The sequence below is a fragment of the Agelaius tricolor genome, unplaced genomic scaffold (genome assembly GCF_023055355.1).
Source record: "Agelaius tricolor isolate 1412-34295 unplaced genomic scaffold, bAgeTri1.0.p SCAF_6, whole genome shotgun sequence".
Classification (NCBI taxonomy): Eukaryota; Metazoa; Chordata; class Aves; order Passeriformes; family Icteridae; genus Agelaius; species Agelaius tricolor.
Window position 1 is genome coordinate 15,576,023 of NW_027269266.1, and position 24,139 is coordinate 15,600,161.

Sequence of the window (24,139 nt, forward strand, 5' to 3'; positions counted from 1 at the left end):
CTCCCCCTTTCTGTTTTGGAGCAAACATTCCCAGACTTCTGGTGGATCAGGGCACACCAGAGGACGTCCTAAGACAGCTCAAGGCTTTGCCTGCCAGCAGCACAGATGTTGCTGTAGGAGTCTGACCTGCCCCACAGCTGTTCCTGGGATGCTCCAACTGTGTTGGCTGTATACCTCAAGGCAGACATACACATTTCTGTGTGTGACTATCTTAACCTCCTTGCCTCAGCTGATGGTAATTGTGTCATGGGATACTCAAAGAGCAGGAAGATGAGTATGAGGATTCACCCAAGCTCAGTAAACATCCTTCCTTCTACTCTTCCCAACTCCTGTATGTGCAAATTACTCCCACTTACAGCCTTCCTATTTCAGTGGAAAACAGAGATGATACTTAAATTAAGCTGTTCTCCACCAATCCCTACTTAATCTACTCACAGCCTGCCTGCTACACAGCACCTGAGGCAGCCTGCAGAGGTTTAGCAGAGGTTTCTCCTGTCACAGAACCATTCATAAGGCCCATGTTAGGTGAGCAGGTGTTGGATGGAGTCTTCAAGTGTTTCCAGCTTAAAAGCCCTTATGGGATGGGAGCACCTTTTAAACAACATAGAATCTAAAATTTAGAGAGTAATAACTCTCCCTGAGATTAGCTCAGCTGGTCAGAGCAGGGTGCTAATAACACTAAGGTCATGTGTTTATTCCCTGGATGGGCCATTCACTTCAGCCTGATTGCAGTGGGTTTCTCCCAGTACAGAATATTCTGTGACTCAGGTGAGACCTTTATCTCCTGTAGTGATGCAATAGCTCCTTGCTGCCACTGACTGGAAGCTAATTATCAAATAAATTATATTTTTAATGTCACAGTACTTATTCTTTGATTCTTCCTGGACACCAATTCACCATCATACTGAAAAGACTGAGAATGCAATTTACAACCAGAGAACTGGCCAAGACAACCTCACACAACATCACCATTCACATCACTATTGGTAGAGCTAGAATGAGTAGCAATTCAAATACTGTTTCTTTGCCTAAAATTCTTCCTACACAGATAATTTAACCTTCCCTTAGACACCCTGCCTCTCTACTGGGCTTTGAAATTCAACAATGACAAAGCCTCAACCTTAGGTCTATGCCTTCTGTCATGTTGTGAAATTTCTTTCTAGATTTTGGGAGACATAAACACTTAAAAACCTTCACATGACTTCTGGAAAACATTAGAAGCAATTTTGCACAACTGAACACAAATCCCTTCCCACAGCCAGGCCTTGCCACCTCTCTGCTCTGCTGAGATGGAGTTCACCCTGGCAGCTGATCCCCCTTTCTGGAGGATAAAGGAGACAGACCAACAGATGGGATGCTTGTACAAAACTTTAACTCAAACAGCTCAAGACAGCATTGGAGAGGTCACCTGGGAGAGAGCAGCTTCTCTCCAAAGGGAGAGCAAACTAAGGAGCAGCATAAACATAGGTCAGAAAAATTTCATCTCCCAAATCATCCTCCCCAGTCCCCACTGCTTCCTTCGTCCCTGAGCTGCAAGGTCCTGGGTGCTTTCAGCAAGGCATTTTGGGCAGGACTTCCATCACTTCCTGCCTCACAAAAGCCCCCAGCTCTGGCAGGGCCAGGGTTGCTAGAGCCCTGCTCCTACCTCCAGCCACATTTTAAAGTTAATGCCTGATTCAGAAAAGGGTATTCTTTGAAAAGTACCAGAAAGTTCATTTATATGTGATTATAGTTTTCTAAACTCCTTAAAATTCAGAAGTTGGAGCTAATTTCAACATTAATTACCTAAATATTCAGCCAAATTGCTTCCCTGCTCCCAAGTGAGAATGTAAAAAACCAGACTCATCTCAAGGTTTGCAAACATAATTGCTTTGGCATCCATAGCTGTGAAGTAGTGACAGCTCCTCATAACATAAAATTTACTTGAATATTCAAAAGTTTGACTTCAGGGATCACTGGAATTAATGTAGTTTTCCTGGGGGTTTTTTTGGTTTTGTTTTTGGTTTTTTTTGTTTTTGTTTTTGTGGGGATTTTTTTGTGTTTGGTTCTTTTATGAAGTAAACTGGACGTTATGCAAATTTCACCCAAATAATAGTTACACAGAAAAATTACACATACAAACATAGATAAGTCTATCTCATTAACAAAAGTTATTAGAAACTCAAAACAGGCAGCAAGACTCAGATGCAGGAAGCAGGTTAATGTTTACTTTTAATTGCTTTTCTAAATGTTTCTCAAGTTCACTTCCATCCTTTAAATATAACTTCTCTACCTTCCTAAACAGCTATGAGTGGTACATCCCCACACTTTTTTTAGTACTTGGCCATGAAAATAGAAGAGCAAAAAATGCACACAGCCCCTTTTGAATTGGATTTTAATTCATAATTATAACACTATTAGAAAATCTTCCTATATGTAATATGTATTAAACTTTCTTTCATCTATTTGTATGTGACTTCTGTCAATTATAAACACAACAACTCTGTTTCTTCAGAGCAGCAAAAGCTATAATGGTTGACAAGCACATAAAAATGGACCTTTTGTGTACACCTGCTCCACGTTTCTGCTTCAAAGAAGGAAAAGTGAAGAGTTTCCTTCTGCACAAAAATATACTGTAAACAGTGCCATTGTCTGATAATTTTGGCAGGAATAATTTTGTAAGAAAAGCAAAAATATCTTAATAGATCTTAAAAGAAATCACAGACTCACACGGCTGTTCTATGTTGAGAACTTCACGATAATTTTGAGGCTGCTGTGCCTATTTCCTACAGAAAAAAAGAAGTGTGTATACATGCATAATTATTTAATTCGAGTCCTAACCAATTAGCATCTCCTCTTCCACCTCCCTGCCGCTGGTTAAAGCATCACTTCTTGTCCCTAACCTACACTACACACACTTAACAAAGCTGTGGGTGCCTAAATGTTCTCCCACTTGACATGTTGGAATCGTTTTTAACGCTTTAGTTTACAACTGAATGCCTGTAATTTCCTAGCATGGCCTGAGGCAGTTTCCTAAACTGTGTCATTATCTCGACAAGTCTTCAGGGATAAGGCTAAACAAGGTTTAAAATGTTATCTACAAGGGTCCTTCGGGCTTCTTAAAGAGTTTTTCTAGTTATTTGGGTGCTTAATATCAATGGGGGAAAGTGCTTTGATTCTTTTTCATTTGGCATTATCTTTCCAGCACCATGTATTCTCCACAACTAACAAAGTTATTGACCACTTTCATTTGTAGAAAACCAGCAATTTTTTATTGCCTCTTGTATCTTCTTAAAATTTCTATAATTAATTTCATAACACCACCTTTCACAGAACATATTTTTCCCTGAGCACTTCCAAAATTACTATTAGGAAGGCTCTTCTCCCTTATTGTACATTTAATCTTTCTAAAACATTACCTCCACTAAATTTTACAAGAGTATTGTAAAACCTTTCAGCAATGGAAAAATAAAAAGAGCAAGTGCCTCACATCAGGCTCCACATGATACAAAATGCCCTTGAGTAATTTTTGTTACATTAATTATACAAATACTTCAAGTTTACAGGAGTCATTTTTTCAATTTCTTTTACTTCTATTCACCACCATCTTATTCAAAATGACAGCCATTACATGTCTCACTGTTTCAGTAAAGGGAAGAACTCTGCAAGCACAAAAAAAGCTGTACAATTTTTTTTTCTCCTTGAAAATGCAGTGCAGAACTACTCTGAACATCTGGGCATGAAAGGGAACTGTTTTTGTGGTACAAACAGCTCAGCAGAGTTACTTTGCCTTCATTTCTGTCTTCTTTACAAACAGATAGAAATGGGGATTGTGTCTTCAGTCTTGGGGATACATAGTACATGAGCACTAGAAAAATAAAGAGTGACTCCTGCTTCTGCTTTTGACTGAATTTGTGGAGTTATTTCAAAATAATAGGGTGAGCCACAACTTTTGGCCAGACTTTTGGTACCTGGGAGAGAGTCTGGCCATTTAACATTAAAATCTGTCAAATTATTGAAAATTACAATCAAGAGATAATTTGGGGTTAGAATTCTGGCAGAAATAGAAATGCTTCTTTGAAAGACATCTGCACTTACAGGTGATCCTGTCTGGGTTTTGGTTACACTGATGGGATTAGGCAGCACCCTCTTTCAGGTCCTTAAGCTTTTAAGGCATAACCATCAAATGTTTCTACTTTCTCTATTGACGTGAAGCCTGAATATGTCATTGGATGACCATCCCAACAGAGATCAATCAAGGTAACAGAAGAAATAGACTCAAGGGCATTTTGCATAGTGGGGAGCCTGATGTGAGGCACTTGCTGTGGCTCACAGGGGAACAGCTGCTTAGACAAGGCTTAGCACTGATTTTGTGAGTGGGTCCTGGCACAGTGTGGAGCTCCCAGGCACACCTCTGGGTGGCTGGCACGAGATCCCCTTCTCAGCGAGCAGGGGTTGTGGATGTCCTGGAGAAACTGCTCAGAGCTGGAGCTGAGCAGAAGACTCACACTGCAGGGTGTCAGTGCTGTGCTGCTGTGAAGTCCAGAAACACAGAAATTCTGCATAACCCATAATATCTATTCTTTTCCAAACTCTGCAACAAACATCCAACAACCTCCCATTGGAGAAATCTGTTTCCTGTGTTTGTCTGCTAACTTTGATGAACAAGATGCTTCTATAACTCTGTAACATGTCAAACCAGAAGAACAAGCAAGATTCCAGTCAGTCACAAACCAAACTGACATCCCAGATACCACCTGGGCAGAAGGAACATCAGTAATTTCAATCTATAAATTCCAGATTTATAAAATGCTAATGAATACAGTTCCTTGGCCATATTTGATTTTCAAAGGTAAAACTTATTCTTTGCCACATTTTCATACCTACTGAGACCAATAAAATCACTAAGTGAGAATTAGCAATTAGATCTCCAGGTACAATACAGAATCACTTTTTAAATTCTCTGTTCTGGTTTGAAGAAACATAAATAATAAAAACATCAGAATTAAAAATGGAAAATTGAATATGGATTCTAGCCTCAGACAGCTACATTTTTCTCCCCCACATAAAACTACTTCTAGCATATCTCAGTTAATAAAACAGAAAAATGTGGGGAAGAGACCGCTATTCCTATAAATTTAGTGATACTGTATCATAATTAATAGAAGATGAGTTAATTAATACTCAATTAATTAATAGCCTGGTTAATAATAAATAATAATGAATAAATATTATTGACAAATCATCAATAAGCTGGTAAGACAAATCAGATATTTCTACACTTCACATTTAAACATTTTAGTTTTCTTAAGTCAGGCAACTTCCCTTGACTAAATGATAAAATCAGTACAGCTAATATCATTTAAGAGTTAACAGTCTGACTCTGAAAATTAAATTATTAAATTAATTTTATTCTTGTAGCAGAATAATTTCTTCATTAAAACACATAGTTGATTTAAGATGAAAATTGATTAAAATGTAGTTGTATAATACAATTAAGAGATCAAAAGTCTAGAAACAAAACACTAACACTTCCAAAATATTTTAAGAAGAGCAAAATATTACCATGAGACAGAAATCCACAAATTTTTGCCTTAATCCTACCAAAATAGTATTACTTCTTCTGATAAGATTACAGATTAAATTAAATTTGTCCAAACTAATTTTTTACCTATAATAGGTTGTCTTACCCATTTGAATGGGATTTTGGAAGGAGAGTCAGACATTTCTTATTCTTAAGCTTTTAACATTAAATTCGATTTATAAGGTAATAGGCGGTTAATGCATTTCAAGAGGATTCTTTGACCTAATTACTATGTTCAGTGAACTGTGGTATTTTATTTATTGGTTTCACAGCAGAAGCTCAATCAATTTCTTTCCTGTTGATAGAAGGATTTAAATGTCCATCTTGTACAAATTCTGAAGTGCTAACAATGATCTAGAACATGATGAACAATATTAATTTATTTCTATTTTATCTTGAACTACTAAATGAATGGAAAGAAGAGAAAGAAACTGTAACTACTGAAGTGATTTCTGGAAAGTACCCAGTAAGGAAAGGACAGCCACTGACATGGACTTCCAGCACAAAAACAACCAAGTAACACGGGGCAGCAATGAAAGCTGTAGGTAGATAATTACTGGCAAGCCCCTTTGCCATTTAGCTGAAACACCAGGTCAGCCTCCCAGCTGTGCAGCTGCTCAGAGCTCTCTCCTGAGCACTGGAGAAGTTCCCAGATGGGGATTTGCTCCACAACCTTCCCTGCAGAGTCCAGTGCAGGAGGCGTTGTCAAGCTCATCCACTGGACTGCAGTGAGCAGGCAGCAGTGAGCAGGAGGCCACAGCAGCATTGCCACACCTGCCCTGTCTCCGTCCTTGTCCATAGCTTTCAGTGCCTTCAGCACTCCAGGGCTCTGCAGGAAACTCAAGATTATTTTCCTTCCCAAATCTAGGGAGAGAAGATCCCTGTTTCTCTATGCCTGCCCTAATCACAACAGTGCACAGCCCTTCTCAGTACTCTTCCTGTGCATTAATTATTTAAAATATTCAACAGACAACTCATGTAAAATATATCTTCCTCACTGAGATCAATACAGGATGTCCTGAAGCAGAGAGGTTCAATTCATGACAAGGAGGCGGCACACTTGGGCCTTTGGGCACCAAAAAGAGATACATGAACACAACTAGAGCCACAATGTAAATTAAATCTATATTTGCTCAGAAATAAACAAGGCAGATGTATTAGAGTTGTCAAAGGCAGGGTGAGAGGAAGGAACAAGAGAAGAGCTTTCACAAAAAATTATTTAATTTCTCCTGCAGAGAAAGCAAGCAAAGACAAAACTAGGAGAAAGTATCCTAAAAAAGAATACAAGCATGGCCCACATTTATTACAGAAAGTGGTGTCACCAGGTAAAACCCAAGCTGCCACGTGGAGAGAACAGATAGCATAAATCACCTTCAGTTCCTGCTTTGAGTAAATCACTCTCACCCATGTTGACCTCCCACAAATTTGCTTTGCAAAGCTGGAGTTATCCATCAGGTGATCTGTTCTGAGCAAGCTGAAGAACAGCCATACCTGCACGTACAGATAGCTCTCTCCAGAAAAGTCACGTTAATTTCCTCTTGTTAGTAGTCCTGCACAGATGCATGAGCTGCCAAACTCTTCCAGAACCTGGTAAAAAGTTACACCCAGGAGGTTAAAATAATGAAAAAGTTTCCTATGCTGATTGCTGAGGTCAAAAATATTTCTGTATGACACAGAACTACTGACTGATGCTGACACAACTTATACTTAACCATCCTTGAAACACTTACTGGGTTAAACTTTCAGCATAATGATTTTATATATGCATTAAAAAAGATGTTGTAACAGTTCATCACAAGCTTCTTTCTGCTCCATAACAGAATGTGAAACACAGGAAATGAGAAGTCAATTGCTTTTCTGTCCATAGATGAATGAGCAAGGTGCCAAGGTTGTGTAACAAATGAAAGGCACTCATTCCCTATAAATCAGAATATACAGATTCACTATTTATGCATTCCCTGAAGCGGCAGAAAGGCATGATACATTTCAAGGTAACATACACTGAATTTGAAAATCAGTCTAAAATGTGGCTACTAACAGGGGCATCCAGATACTCACCTTCAGAAGGACTTCATGCTTCTGATTTCTTCTTCAAACTCCTCCCACTTTCATCGTTAAACACTGACTTTTAAAATGCAATTTATTATGAAAAAAGGCAGACATTGAGGAAAACTACTTTTCTGCCAGTGTCACTACTCAGGGCTTTTAAAACATGCAGGTTTCACAAGGCTTTGCCAGTTTGGAGACAGCGAAATTGAAGTTTTCCAAGTACCCTAGCTCACTAACAGCCCCCAAGGCACTGGGAAACCCCCACTGGGATGTTTCAGAATTCAGCAGCAGCCAGCAGAATCACAGGCTGCGGCAGCCAGACCTCTGCTAGGAATTCACATCACCACACGAAAGGACCCACTCAGTTTCCAATTCAGGGGCCATTTTAGAAATTGAGTAATTGTAAATCTATAGCAAGAGGTGCCCAATAAAAACTAAGCAGGAGTTTATTATATGTTTTAAGAAAGGACTTGTAAATGCTGAAGAATGTGACTTTTAATCAAGAACCTTCTGACACCCAACTGAAAGCCCAAAGCAAAGCCCAGCTGGCTGCCTGTGGTCTGAGGGACTCTGCTTTGGCAAATCCATTCCCAGAACACATTGGAGGGGGAAAGCTCTGAGCATTCTGAGACCAAATTGCTCTGTGTTTTGACAGACTTCTTCCATCCTGCAGATGCTAATGATAGACCCTGAGACACTTCAGCATACAAAGCAGAGATGAATGAAATCCTCAGTGGGGAACAGCAGGTGGCTGTGTGAGGTGGAGAATTTTTCATTAATTCCATAAAATGGTTGTAAATATAAAAATATTTATATTTCGGTTCATGTGATGTTGATTTGAGAGGGACAGGAACAAGCCAAGTAAAATCTCCTGAGAAAAAGGTTGCTGAGATTTTGATGAAAGTCAGGAAAAAAGTTCCAAATAGTGACACTATAAACTTCTTCAAAAAAGAAACAGACCTTCATCTCTATTTTGTGATAGAAGAAATAGGTAGCACACAGTAGAACACAGCTTAGCTCACCACTAAAAATATTAAATTGTAGGTCTCTGGTCAACATTGTCAGAGGAACAAAATAAGCCACGCTTAGAACAGGAGATGAAAACAATTCTTCTTTTGTAAGGTATGAAACTAATAACCCTCAGGAAGTAAGCTATGTTTCTGAAAGGAAGGACATGAAAAAAAAAAAAACTTTCTTCCCCATGTTCTCACCCACTAAATTCCTCCTCTTCAGAGAGTGACAATTTCATATCAGAGTACATGTTCAGGTACAGAAATCAAAGTACAGGCAGTTTCAATTCCACCAAGCTGCTGCATTTGAAACCTGTGATTAGCACATCTTTCCCAACACTAGTTTTTTCTCCAGAAACTTATGTGCAGAAAATATATGGCAAAACAGAAAATTTTCTTGGAAATACAATTTGTATTTGAAGAAAGAAAAAGCCGTTCACAGACATGCTGCCATGTAAATTTTATGTATATATATATATATATATATATATATATATATTTGAACTGTGTATATATACATATATGCTAACATATTTGAAACCTATACTTAGGGGGTTACTTTCTCCTAGACTCAAAACCCTTTACCTTTAGTTAGGAGAAAAAAGAAAAAGATATTTTCATTGTAGTGTCATGCAGATTTTCAGCTGCAGCAAGCTGTATGATATTTCTTTCTAAACTAAAATTCTTTTTTTGTCTTCAGGCTATTGTCTAAACACAGACTCTGTGTTACAGCTGGGATTGTTTTCTACAAATGAATTCTGCTACTGCTAAAGGAAGAGACAACAACTGTTATTTGGAGAATGACCAAGTTGCAACTATTGCTTTAGTTTGGTTTTTTTTGTATTTCTCCTTCCATTCTTAGCTCAAGCTGTTTAGAGCAGAAAGCACTCTTCTTCAACACAAAATCCAGATTTGAGGATGGGTACAAATTACTGTAATGTCTGAGTGTGTGGGCATCCTTACCACTCCTACTCTGCTCTTGTGAGACTAACAGGAGCCTCAGAACAAAAAGGATTTTGAGGTGCTGCAGTGAGTCCAGAGGAGGCACATGAAGATGATCACAGGGCTGAAGCCCACCTGCAGTGAAGACAGTCTGTGAGAGGTGGGGTTATTCTGCCTGGAGAAGAGAAGGCTTCAGGAAGACCTTAGAGCAACCTGTCAGTACCAAAAGGGGGGTCTACAAAAAAGCTGGACAAGGACTTCTGAATAGGGCATGCATGACAAGAAAAGGAGAAATGGCTTTAAACTGAAAGAGGGTAGGATTAGATTAGATATTAGGAAGTGTGAGGGTGGCAAGGCACAGAACAAGTTGCCCAGAGAAGTTGTGGATTTGTCCCTAGAAATGTTCACTTTCTTCAGCCAGGTTGGATGGAGCTTTGAGCAACCTGGTCTACTGGAAGGTGTCCTAACCCATGCCAGGGGAGCTGGAACTGGGTAATCCTGAGGATCTCTTCTAACCCAAACCATTCTTCAAGTCTAGAAGGCTGTTATTTCTTAACCAGCAGAGCACAGTACTTGGAAAGACCAGAAAGTAAATGGGTGTGTCCAGTAAAGCACGCTTCTTGCAGCCACCTCCATTTCAGACAGATCTCCATTTTAGCAATTACTTTCCTGTGATTGCCTTTTCTGTAAGTCCGTGTCTTCTCCCTCAATACCAGAAAGTTGCACCTTCAGATATGTGCTGGCAGGCTCTAACCTGCAGACCTCAAAATCAGCATCCCTTCCCATCAGACACATTCTCAGCTCAAAATTTATCAAAACCAAGTCTGTTAAACACAAAGTTGGTATAAAACCCTCCTCAATAAATTAGATTTCATGATTTGGAAACAGATAACTGCCTTACTGTTGAATTGATGGCTTTTTTTTCTTGGTTTTCTCTGCCTGGGTCACCTTCATGCTGGCCATAGAAGAAAATAGACCTTCTATTTCAGATGGGGAAAAGGCAAGAATATAAGAGATATATAAAGGGAGGTTCATCTTTCTCTGAGCTTCACACACATGGTAGGCAAGTGTGTGGAGACCAATACGACCATCCCCTAACATCAGAAGAGACTACCTGATCTGCTGACTCCATCCCAAGCAGCACATGTGCCCAGACAAGAGGATGTCAAAATCCATCTACACACACACTTAACTCACAGCATGAGCTCCAAACACTCTGTGCCAAATCCATGACCTATGGCATGAAATGCTACCAGTGTAAGCCACAAGTCAGGAAGAGCCAAAGGCATTACTATTTAAGAACAATACTAGTAATGGGAATTTCTTAGGTTAAAAAGCTCAGTTGATGTTAAATGATAAACCATAATCCATATTTCAATGCACAACAAAGAAAGTTTAAAAAATCAGAAAGTAATTCCTAGATGAAAAGATCCAGTCTTGAACTCAGTCCAAGCTTCCCTGTTTCTCCCCTTTTCACCACACAAACTCAGCTATCAGCTACCATTACTACCTTTGCAATGGCAGCCAAGTCCCACTGTCTGTACAGCTTTGCATCCAAGATGACAAAGTGGTCATTTAAGAGAGAAGTGGCCCCCTGCAGTCAGATGTGCAGGGTCACCATTGCCAGAGGTGACCAGAGGCTCTGTGCTTGAACCAGAGCCCATCCAAAAGCTTTCTCTCCAGCTGTCCTTTCCTAGCCAAGGCAGCCACACCACTTGGGTGTACCCAGCAAAGCCAAAGTATTTCTGTAAAAACTGTTTGAGTATTTTGTAAGAATTATCATGTGATATCAGAAGATACAGCATGGCCAGTCCCCACCCAAAACTCACAGGTTTCTGAAGACCTTTTGCCTGGCTCCTCTCCCAACCCCTATTTTTCCACTTTACATCTGTCCACGAGGGCTTCAGTAAGGATCTGTTTAACAATAAGGGCGAATATTCCTGAGTAGGTTTCCTCTTGTGGAGTAACTAGCTATCCTATGTGTTTTTCAAGGAGATGGGGTAAAAATTCATGCTTAATCCATGTGGCACTTTTTCTGTGGTGGCTGAGGGAAAAGGTTCAAATTCTTTCTCACTGTGAAAACTCTCAATCCCTTCAGTTCCCTTGACCTCACACTGCTTATGCAAAAAGTTTCCACTAGATGGTGTGGGATATGTAGGACATGTAACTCTATATTATTAGTAAATACACATTCAGTAAATAGTATTTCTCTAAGTTTCAATTTTAATTCCCTTGCCTTTCAAGAGAGAGAATTAGCTTATAGGAAAAGCAAAACACATACCTCAAAAAGCATTAATTCTACTTAGGACGTGTGCACACTGGTTTTCCAGGAGGATAAAAGCAGTAACCCTGAAATCCTATTATCCAGTGAATTGCCTTAAAAATTAAGCATGCCATTATTACTTTGAGTAGGAAAAAACAAAAAACAAAGTCACTCCTTTGGAGAGGAAAAATCTTTTTTTTTTTTTTTTTTCCCTTAGGAAGAGAAAACACTAAGAAGTCCAAGAGAATGCAGAAAACCCTGACATTTAGTCAGTCCCATTTCAGCCCATATCTGAAGTGCTATTCTGCTTTGAAGATGTGACTTTCTTACTTAGGAATCTTCTACCAGGGGCCTGATGCAACAAGTTCTCTGGCCCTTGGCTGTGTCAGCATAGCACACACAGAGCTCCTCTCCCCAGAGCTCTGACAATGGGATCTGGAGAAGGAGGGAAGGAAATTAATTATCAGAACTGCTATGCACATTTCAACGTTCGTTCTTTTGTAAGAATTAGTCTCAGATGATCTACACAGCTATCACCAAGGACTCCATAAGGCTCAGGTACAATACAATTGTTAATTAAGATATAATTTCTTCAGAAAAGTTGCATTATTGAGTGAAAAGGAGTGAACTTAGCTTGACTCTTGAATGAATTTGCAGAGTTCAGAATAAATAATAATAATTAAAAAGAGAAAAATCACAATCCTCACATATCTTTAACCTTGGCACATATTAAAATAGAAACTATAAAGACAAAACCCCCATTAAATCCTACTGATATTTTTAGGCAATTTTCAGGGCTGAATTGCATGTTAAGTCTATACACTGTTGAAACAATTGTAAGCAAGCACACATGATCTAAAGCAGAAATTGATTCATTCCTCTCTGGCTAATAATCAGAATAACAGAATAAAGTCAAAATGCCACAAGGAAAAGAAGTAACATCATTTTTTTCTTTTTGGGTGGAGGCCTTTATGTCTTCCCTTTCTTACTTCCCTTGGCTTCCCAACTCTCTTACTCTTGAGTGTTTTCTGAGCTCTGTTTCTTTCTTCCTCAGACAGTTACTTTTTCCCCTTGCAGCTTCCCCAAAGAGCTACAAGCTCTTCCCTGGGAATCTCATAAATTTATTTTTTTAATTGCTTGGAAGCTACATTTAGGGTCTTTAGTTATTACTGTATAACTCATTGCCAAGCAGGCCAGTTACAGACTCAAATGAAGAGATCATTCAGCTTTATTTTTCAAAGTCCATGACGAGACAGAGATACTTATGGAGCCAGACTATCTGGCAGCAGATGCACAGAATTACTTTATCAGGAGTTCTTGTCAAAAACTGTCTGGAGTTTGTGATTTTATACGCTTTTAGAGCTAACTATCATAAAACAGGTAGCTGAGAAAAAAATAACTGCTACTTGCTTATCCCTCTTCAACAAAAATCCTGTGGGAAAAGTTTGCTCAGTATCCTCATAAATTATTAGAAGGAATGTTCCAAGGAGGGGGAAGAAAGGGAGAGGGAGGGGCAAGAAAGCCATTTCATAATAAACTGGATTTGCATGACTGCAGACATAATCCATACCCGCCTCAGGAGGGGCTGATGTAATGCAGCCACCCCAAAACACCTCTGTCCTACTGCCAGCATGGGGCATGCAACTGTCAGTGCTGGCCACGAGAAGAGCATCCTAAAAAGCCATCAACAGGTGGGCTACAGCTGCCACTCCTGTGCTAACAGGGAAATTCAGGAACAGCAACCACTGTTTGTACCCTCCTGTGTGGTGTTCTATAGGATATATCAAGTTTAGCCTATCTTTGCTTCTAACAAAGCCAATGTAGAACCTTCTCAAGGGCTTCTGTGTCCCTGACTCTTACTGTCCTTCACAGGGACATCAATTACAGCCAAATTCCTATTACTCTATCTACAAAAGGTTTCCAGGATCAACTCCATCTATTCTATAGCTTCACTAATCACAATTATCCCTAAAAATGCATAGTATTTTGTCTGTGAAAATCACATGTTAAAAAAAAATGAGAGGTAAGATGACCTTGCTGGGTAGCCTACCACCTTTTAGCTTTTAAACTTCCCATGTAGTGGAAATTGCCTTTTCAAGGGCCAGTTCCTGTCACCATGGCTGGAGTGAAAGCAGAGGACAGCCTCCAGCCTCCAACCCAGAACACTGAAGTGCAACATCAGCATCATTGGAGAGCATGGGAGAATAGATTTTCAGACAAGAGTTAAAGGATTGAGAACAAGAAAAGAGATTATTACAGGGATTACTTAATATATAGGACAGCCCAAAGAGATGTAATACAGCCTTGTGCAACATGGAGAGAAGAAGCATGAGACTGGTATGCAGGGAGCAGACAACAGAACTTCAGACAGAAGTATTAAAATAAGAGGTTTTTACAAATCTATACATGATACTCTATAAAGGACTTAATTACCGCAAAATATTATGCTAAAACCTAATTATTTCCTTCTTCCTATACCAGCAGACCACTCACAATATGTTATGAGACGATACAGACACATAAAATCATTGACTTAATTAATTCTTGCATAAATCAAGAGAAAATCATATCCACAGGACTACAGCTGACACAGAAAGGAGACAGCAGCAGACTTGCTCAGTGTTAGTCTGGAGCATCACATCAGCAGACTTGACCCAGCCTGAGGGCCAAGGCAGCAGCCTCAAACAGAGCCCCTTCCCAGGGCTCCACCCTGGGGCAGTGAAGCCTTGCACCCCCTGGTTGGGCCCATTTGTACCCCAGAGAGGCTGAGCCCCTGGTGACTGGGAACAGCTGCCCAGCTGTGGGAATCAGAGCTGGTTGTTCCAGGCCACACTGAGCTCTAACCAGCTGCTGGAGCTCACACCAATGCCCTCATCCTGCTTGCTAGCCCAGGTGGAGCCTACAGGAGGCTCAAGCCTGAGCTAATACAAAGCTGTATTTCATATTGTGATTAGATTTGCTGAGGTCTGGGCAAGCCTTGGGGATGCCACAGCACCAAGACAATTATAGCCACTGGAGAAAGAGCAACTAACTAATCAAGCCCTGTTTCTCCTCAGAACCATATTTAGCTCCTTTTAATTTATTTGCTGAGTTCCATATTACAGGCACTTGTATTTTTTGCCCTTGACATCCTCAGTACAAAGCTACTTCCCAGTATTTTTTGTTAAAGAGAGTTCTTTTCCATTTCTATTTATAACGTCACTCAAATACAATGTCCTTTTCTCCAAAATGTCTCCCTTGGCTTCAGATACACATTCCAGATTTGTATGATTCTGAAGGGGGGAAAAAAAATAGACTTCTACATTCAAGTCACTTTTTTATTTGAGCAGCACAACCCATTGGACTTAGATAAACTAAGAGATCAGATTAATGCAGTCTGTCCTTTCCAAACCCAAAACCTTACATGCATATTTGTACATCTCTTTCCATGCATTTTAATTTGTGAGAACTCAATCCAAGCCTATTTACTGGAGCCAGCTGTTTTAATGGCCTCATTACTTCCCCAAACCCACATCTCAATAAGGTTGGGGAAGCTGCCAAAGGATTTGGCTGAACCTCTCTCAAGGCCACATGACAAATGGTAACTATCATTTTATTATCTCAGTGATAAGAAGGTCTGGTTGAATTCTCCAGTTCTGTAAGATTAAAGAAGAGCGGTGAGTTTCTGCTTTCTGCCCCCCACGAAAAAGATGATGTTGACTGGACATTCAGGCATTTCCTGAATATGCAATACATATCCTGTCATCTCTAGGCTCAAACCCTGGCATTCTTGGTAAATCAGGCAAAATCCCTGGGTATTCAACCACCAGAGCACCTGCTGCCTGTTACATTCCTGAAACAAGAATTTCAACCTCTGAACTTTGCACTCAGGTAGGACACTGCTGGTTTTCAGCACAGCAGTTAAGTGAAGACACTTGCCCAATATCATGCACCACAAAGAGTGGCAATAGAGGCCACAGAGAGCTCCAGAGGTGCTCCCTCAGAGTTCAAGCTCACTTCCCCAGCACCTGAAGCTGACTGCTTCACTTTCAGACTGCAGAAAATCAGGTTTCTGACCAGACAAATGGGAATGGATGAAGTTCTCCAAGAAATCCCAGGATGGAGTCCTACTGAGAGAATATATCTGCTTTAGTGCCTGCTTTCATGCAGACAGTTGTTTTGCAGTGACCAATACTGTATTTCAGTGGAGAATTAACCCTACCCTGATATTCAACTGAAAGAAAAAGATTGTTCTTTGTTTTAATTATTTATTGATATTTTATGAGAAAGGAGGAAAATTACATATGAGAATAAAAAAGTTCAAGTTGCTTGACAGTATCAATTTTCTCCAGTTCTTTTAGAAAATAGTAATTTCCACTTAATTGCACTAGAAAGAGCACAAACTATGAGAGCTTTGGCCTGAAACTTTATTCTGAGACTTTATTCTGATGTGCACTGCCTGCCTCCCCACAGCCTTGTGTTTGCTGGCCCTATCATTGTGCTTCCATCACTTCTGACGTGTTACTTAAAGTGCAGCAATAACAACAAGAAAGACAATCTGGGAGGGGAGAGAAAAACAACAGAGACATTAAAAAAGCTATGCATGAGGCAAGGGACGTCTGAGAGAGCAGGAAAATAAGAAACTGCTTCTACTCTAAGACTGCACATAACTATCACAAAGTCCATGCAAGACACATAGACTCGCCTGAGATGGTTTCTACAACTGAATTTCTCCTTCACCTCCAAAAAGTATTTCAGCTGACAACTTTTCAACTGCTTAACATTTCAAGCTTTTCCTATTACCTCAAAAAAATTACATCTCTGAGCTCCTATAGATGACCCTCCACAGCACCAAGAGAGAGATTCTGTTAAACATTAACACATTTACATCTAAAAATTACATGATAGTTAGAGTTTCTCTGATCTTGAGTTTTACTTACCATAACACTGAAGAACAGCTCAACTCAACAGCAGCTGTACACTAAGGGGAGCCCCAGCCCTCCACACCACCAGTCCTGGAGCCAGGAGTGGGCTCCCAGCAGGGACAAGCCTGAATAAAGTGAAATGAAAAGTCCACTGTTTCAAAATGCCTGTAATACTGGCAAGTCATCCTGGAAGTTTTGCTACTGACTACAAGTGAAGGCCTCCTCAGACTTACTCTTCAGCAATGTGGAAATCATTCAATCCCCAGGATGCACCCTGACCACGCAAAGCCAAGAGAGAGAATGGCACCTCTGGTGTTCAGGCACTCACATTCATGCACTGGGACATGATACAGAAGTAAACACAAATGGAGTTTAAAGCACCAGAGAAGGAGAAGAGAAATTAATTCTCTGTAGAGATGATTAAAAAACTAAAATCCTACAAGAGGTCTCGTCTTTCTCACCAGACCATGCTGTAAGTGGCTCTTCCCACCCCTCTCCCTCCTTGCCAGACTAAGGCAGGCCAGGATATATTACTCCAGCCTTTATTAAAGATAAAATCAAACTCATCCTTCCTAGCACAGATCAACAGCTAAAGAAATGACCTCAACAATATTCTTAAGTTCCCAGCAGTATCTAACTCAGTTTTTATGACCCCTTACCCAGGTATCTCACCAACTATGTTATGTTGTCTCTTGCATATCTGTTAACTATTCATGTTCCCAGCAATGTTAACCTTTTTTAAAAAGAAAAAAAAAAATCAACATTTACACTTTTCCTTCCCAGAGTGCCTTCAGACACTTGGCTAGAATTCAAACTTTGAATTTAGTGCTCTTAATTGTGGGGTGTTTTCCTATCAGACTCCAATATTAGACTGCTGGCGCCTACCAACTCATAAATTTGTCTCTACTTTTTTAGTATTTTTCGCACATCTTGTCTTAGCAAAGGTTCAAAAGTTCAGTAGAAAAATACTACTTATCTCTCTGTTTGCTGGAAAGTCTTATGACAGAAAATGTCAAGAAATTTAACACAATTATGACAACTAAATTACACAGCACTACATAGATCTTGTAAGGTTCCAGAAAACATTGTAAGTAATTAACTGTTGTTAAGAGCTTTATGCTGCCTCACCAACACATACTGAGACCTAAATCTGAGCTGCTAATAAGTGCATCAGTAAATTTTGTAAGGAGTCAGACTGAATATACACCATGGCAGGATGTCACTTAGTTTGCTTATTGCTTTCCTAATTGATAAAGGAGTATTAACAGCTGATTCTTTACTAATCTATGCATCCTGGAGGACTTTGTAAAAGATTTTTCCATAGTACAAGAAGCCTGTTCCTACCTCTGCCCCATCAACATCCACCAACAAAGACACAGAGAGAAAATTCTAAAATACCTTTTCTTGGAGAAGATCCAAGTGTGGAGGGAAGCAAGCACAGGGTCACAACCTGTGCTTGGAAGAAGTTATTTTTCTGTCAAGTGGGATGGAATATGCCACCTGGAACAAAGGTACTTTGAGTGTACACAGAAAAGCATACAATGCACAGGAAAAGAATAGAAAAAAGCAATCCTCCTTAATGGACAACAAGTTACCTTCACAGATATTTTAAAGTGTTCTTGATTTACGAGAATGAGTATGTGAATAAATCCGGGGAAAAGAAAAAACAAATTAATAAAATATACTCATAAAAATAGAGCGGCTGTCTCTACTGGATTTTCTTCAGTAAATGCAGGATATTATATTCAGAAATAAAACCTAGTCCACATTAGTTTTCCCCCTACTTCTTGCAAGGGATCTGTGCAAGGAAATTGAGCAAAGAGTATCACCAAAAAAAAAATCTAAAAATCTTAATTTAATTAGTAAACACATTCAAGTACCAAAATCATTAATTCCCTATAGTCAAGTTTTGCCTTTTATATTGGGCTAAATCACTTCTCTTGGCATAGAATATTTATTTTTAAATTCCAAACTCATGTGCACACTCCTAGCACTTTTATCTCTGAAGCTCTATGAGCAACAGACTTGGGTTGGTAACAGTTGAGTGGTTTCCAACTTACACTCCTTCAAAAATTACCATCCACCTGTACTAATGTCCTACTGCTTCCTGGTGATGTAATTGCTTTAAACTGGAGCCAACAGTACAGGCCAGACAATGACAAGTGTCAGTTGAAACAGAAAAAAGAACAAACCAACCAATTCTCCTAGGATAAAAAAAATCAGTTGTTCGCTCTTATTAATTAAGCTGGGACAGATTTTGTTTGTTTGTTGTCTTTTCTTTTTAATGGATTGGGATTGCATGGCCAGGTTGTGGTAGCAGAGGGGCTACAGGGGTGGCTTCTGTGAAAAGCGACCAGAAGCTTCCCCAATGTCCAACAGAGCCAGTTCCATCCTCGAGGATGGGCCCACCACTGGCCAAGCTGAGCACATCAGTGATGGTGCTGGCACCCCGGGGAATCAAATTTAAAGAATCTTCTTGGAACAACAGCAGCCCCAAGAGGAGTGAGAATATGTGAGAGCAACAACGCTGCAGACACAAGGCCAGTGCAGAAGGAGGGGCAGGAGGTGATGCAGGAGCCAGAGGAGAGATTCCCCTGCCCCGTGGCGAGGCCATGGTGAGGAGCTGTGTCCCTGCAGCCCACAGAGGGGGAGCAGAGATCCCTCCACAGCCTGTGGAGGAACCCACCCTGGAGCAGGGGGATGCCCCTGAAAGAGGCTGTAACTTCATGGGAAGACCACGCTAGAGCAGGGTCCTGGCAGAGTCTGTAGAAAGAGGAGTCCATGCTAGAGCAGGATTTCTGACAGGACTTGTTTTCTTGTGAGGGACCCATGCTGGAGCAGCCTGTTCCTGAAGGACTGCACCCGTGGAAGGGACCCACACTGGAGCAGAGTGTGAAGGGATGTGTCCCTGGGAAAGCCTCATACTGGAGAAGCCTGTGGAGGACTGTCTCCCATGGGAGGGACCCCAGAGGGGCAGGAGTGCTCTCCCTGGGGAGGAGGGAAGGGTAGAGACAGTATGTGATGAGCTGACCACAGTCACCATTCCCTATCCCCCTGTGCTGCTGGGGGGAGGAGGTAGAGAAAATGGGGAGTGAAGATGAATCCAGGAAGAAGGGAAGGATGGGGGAAGCTATTTCAAGATTTAGTTTTTCTTTCTCATTACCCTGCTCTCATTTACTACCTATCAAATAAAATCAAACTAATTTTCCCAAAATTAGGGTCTGTTTTACCCATGACCCTCTCCCTGTTGTTATCTCAACTCATGAATTTTTGTTATATTTTCTCTCCCCTTCCTAGCTGAGGAGGAAAGTGATAGAGCAGCTTTGGTGGGTACCTGATGTCCAGCCAGGGTCAACCCAGCACATAAAATCCAGTATTTTTACTGAAAAAAAGCCACTGTGACAGTGGGTTTGTGACAGCATTTTAAAGTTCCCTAGAAATCTTACAAAGGTAAAGGGAACAAAAAAAACCTCACAAAAATGTTCTGAGTAGTTTTAAATTTATTATATTCCTTCCTAGAATAACAAAATTAAATCATTGTTAGGGCCTTGAAAGAGGCCTTAGAATGACATAATCAGTGTCACTAGTATGTTTCCCCATTCACTGAAAGAAACTGAAGTTGAACATTAGTTTAAAAGTCTTTTCAGTAGTGCAAATACAAATATTTAGTAAAGTTTTCAATGACTCCACATAGAATTATTAAACAATATCTACAGTTATTAAAAAAGCAGTTTCAAGTAAGACAAAATGACCTTGAGTTACTACTTGATGAGCTACTGAGGAAAGCAAATTTCATTAACATAATGCATTCACCTCAAAAAAAAAGAAGCACACACATATTTGCAGCAGTAAGTGATCCAGTTTGACTGAAAAAAGGAAACACAATGTGAGTACTTAGGAGTCCCTCAGTAAAACTACTACCACAGTAAAAATTACTGAATGTCAGAGAAAGATCAAGTGCTAAAGCCAAAAGCATACACACAGTTTTAAATGGAACAAGAAATAATGCTCAAAAAATCTGGAAAACATCACAAAGTGCTCAGGGGATGTAATACAAGCCATTAAAAAAGATAACATGTGTATTAGGATGAACTGAAAGACCATCAGTCTCTAAATGAGAGTTTTGATGATTTTCAAGTCACAGGCAAACATCCTGAAGGAAAGCAATTGTTTTGTATGCCAAGTGGTGGAAACAATTATCAGTGGTGCCTTGGCCCTGCAGCTGTAGGATGTGCTACGCTCTTATTCACAGCCTTAAACACAAAGGATTAAAGAGAGAGGAAAAGACAAAACTCCAGCACCAGGCAGACATCTCTGAGTTAGTAAATTAAGCAATTTGTTCTGTGATCACAGGGACAGCCAGCGTCTGCAGAAACCCAGTTTGAGACTGAAGAGAGTAGCTGGCCTTTCATCTGCAAATTATGCAGTATTGTGCTGCCACATCTAAAAGACATTAAGTAGTGCCAAATCTCATTTGAGATGGTTCATCCTTTGCCTTTCTCCATGGAAAAGCTATCCAATTTAAGTCACAGTCCTGTGCTTCTAGGACACTGCAGTGTGTGCACATAACCAGCTCCGTCCACCCAGCACAGCCAATGTGAGCAGCTGCTCCAGAGCCAGCAGCAGAGACTGCCCTGGTGCTCTGCACCCTGTATCCATGGTGCTGTCAGCACTTCCTCCAAACACAGCCCTGAGCTCCACCTCCAAGCAAAACAGAAATGAAAAAGCCACCCACAGGACTGTCCTTCCCCCCAAACTGTTCAAGCATCTCTCCTTTAGAGAATACAAGTTCTTTTTTCTCCACAAAGTCTTTTCAGCCTACCTGCCAACAGAACCAAACATTGCAGACATATCAAAGCAGAAAACTAATCATAAACATTACAACTGATCGGTGTGTCTCAAAATTCAAGACTGTTCTTTTTACACCTGGAAAATAAAATCTTTTGGGATAGATAGGTTTCTCCACCCTGTAGCAGCTCATGGTTGGCCTACCTATGCTTTCACAAAATGCATCTTCATGAGCTTTCATTGACTTTTTTTAAAGCATCTGAAGAGGGTACTAAAAGTTTCTAATTTTCTCAGATTGTATGACATGATTAGCTGTCCACGAAAACACAAACTGGAGTATAAAAGAAGGAAATGTCACCATGCACTCCAGAGGTATGCAATGATAGAAGTTTTTGATCAATCTAAGGAGCCAGTGAGCAGTTTCCTGGATCACACTTCTCCCTCTCCCAGTCCTGTACTTCCTCCTACACTTGCAGTGCACTTAAATGGAACAGATGCTCCTATGAATCCCACAAGAAGTTGTTAATATACAGTTAATTATTCACAACATCTGGTAATAACAATACTCATTTGAAGTTAGCAGCTGCTGGCAAAGGTCAGATGACAAAGATTGGCCTCTGAATGACATCAGCTCCTTCTGCCCTGCTTCTTCAGTAGGTGGGGTGAGACCAGCCCATGCTCAAGCAACAGCCTTGCTCTCACATAGTAATAGCAATTCACTTTAAAACTCTGATACAATTTTACCAACAATATTTTTCCCCCTTTTTTTCTCTCCATGCTCTTTTCTGGTTAGAAAACCAGTATGGCTAGGCAGAAAATCTGTGTAGTCACAGGTGAGGAGAGAGCAAGGACTGTGCCAAGCAGGGAACAGCAAAAAAGAGAAAGTCAGAGCAAGTTTAGCAGGGCTTGCCAGCCAGGTGATCCCACTGAACCATTGCTTTGCAACCAACCACAGCCAGGAGTTATAGCAAAGAGCCATAGAAACACAACCCAGAACCAATGGATGAAGAACATCAGGCTGAAGGACAGGATCAGAAGAAATACAAACACCAGAAGATCAGGTGTGCAGCCTGTACGTGTCAGTATTTTCAGAGCAAAGCACTGCCTCACACCTGGGTTAGCAGTGGCCCATCCGTGTCCTTACCAGCCATCTACTCCTGCTGGTGCCAGCCATTCCCAGCACATCCCCAAGAGCAGGAACCTCTTCCTCTACACAGTTTTAATACATCTCTATTTTCTCTATGTCTGCTAATTTTTCTACTTGCAGCCCTCCATGCTCTCACTGACTGACACTCCCACATGTTGCTGTTTATACAGCCCTGGTGTTTGGAAACAGGCACCTACTCACTTCCTTTCATTATTCAGGCAGGCAGTCTGACACACTGCCTACTACTTGCCTCAGGATTTTATGCTGAGGATTATTCAGCTTTTAGTCTGTGTTGCAAATTTCCTGCCATATCCCACAGAATGCCAAGCCCTAGTAGTAATACATCAACAGTGTATTACAGCATTCTGTGTGATAGCCATCAGTTTACATGGGAAAGACTTTCCTTTAAAATTTCACTACAGGACAGGACCTTGAAAGGCCCTCAAACACCTTGCATGTTTCTTTAAGCTCCTTATACTGCTCAAGGACTCCAAAATATCAAAAACAAGCACCCATTTACATCTGTGAAAACCTGTCCTGAAAGCAGAACTGGACATGGGAGCCCAGACTGCAGGCAGGACCATCCTCTGATGAGAACAGATCTGAGCCAGCCTTTGGGAACAGACTTAATTCACAGGAAAGTTCTGCTGTCATGCAGATCCAAAATGCCACCTCTGATCTCCCAGGACTGGAGAAAGAGCACAGCCCAGCTATCAGAGGGCAATGCAGATCCAGATCACTGTGCTGTAGCACCTGAAGTGCTTTTGCACCTCCAGGGAATTGGCAGCACAAGCTGTAGGATCCTGTGGACTGCAAAATGAGATTTCTTTTCTTATCTTCCTTCTGTGGTCCCTTGGAGAAGGGCAAGACCAAACACAGCATACAGTGCTGAAAAGGTCCAGCTCCTTTTGAGGAAGATGTTCTTAGAGGCACCATCCCAGCTAAACCTTCACAGTAGCAGCCTCGTGTTTGTATGTACAGACACACAAACACCACAGCTCCAGCCACTGAATTGATGGCAGGCAATTCCTCAAGAAGACAGGTAGACTCATGCTGAGGAACAAAACTGAATGCTCCTGAGCATGTATTTCAGGTCCTAAAATAGTTTTTGTCTACTCTGCACTTCAGTCATTTCAATAGTTCAAGAAAATATCTAATAAGAAGTCTCAAGAGATGTATGAAGTCAGGAATATTTCATAATATGTCAAAATGCCTTCATCAGTATGTATTTTACAGAAACCTTCATATGCATAAAATTAAAAATGCTTCCCTCTGTTCCATACACTCCTTAGTTCACAATGGAAATACAGGATACCAAAGCTCCTGTCTGCTTTTGCAGTGCTAGACCCTAAAATACTGGACATAGCTTAGAAAGGTCTTTAAATCTTTCATTAACAAGACATTAATGAAAAAATAATCTGTATAATGAGCCAAAGATCAACAAAATTACATACAAATTCCTATTGGGTTACT

At 40.5% G+C, this 24,139-nt stretch overlaps 1 protein-coding gene across 3 annotated transcripts in view; it reads right to left on the reverse strand.

The window, feature by feature from the left end:
- Positions 1-24,139, reverse strand: part of KIAA1217 (KIAA1217 ortholog) — a 355,044-nt gene that overhangs the window by 288,050 nt on the left and 42,855 nt on the right. The window contains exon 2 of one of the 3 annotated variants that reach the window (XM_071428814.1): positions 7,055-7,150. The exons of the other annotated variants lie outside the window; for them this stretch is intronic. The gene's annotated coding sequence lies outside the window, so the exon portion shown is untranslated. The remainder of the gene's footprint in view (positions 1-7,054; positions 7,151-24,139) is intronic. 3 annotated transcript variants of the gene reach the window in all.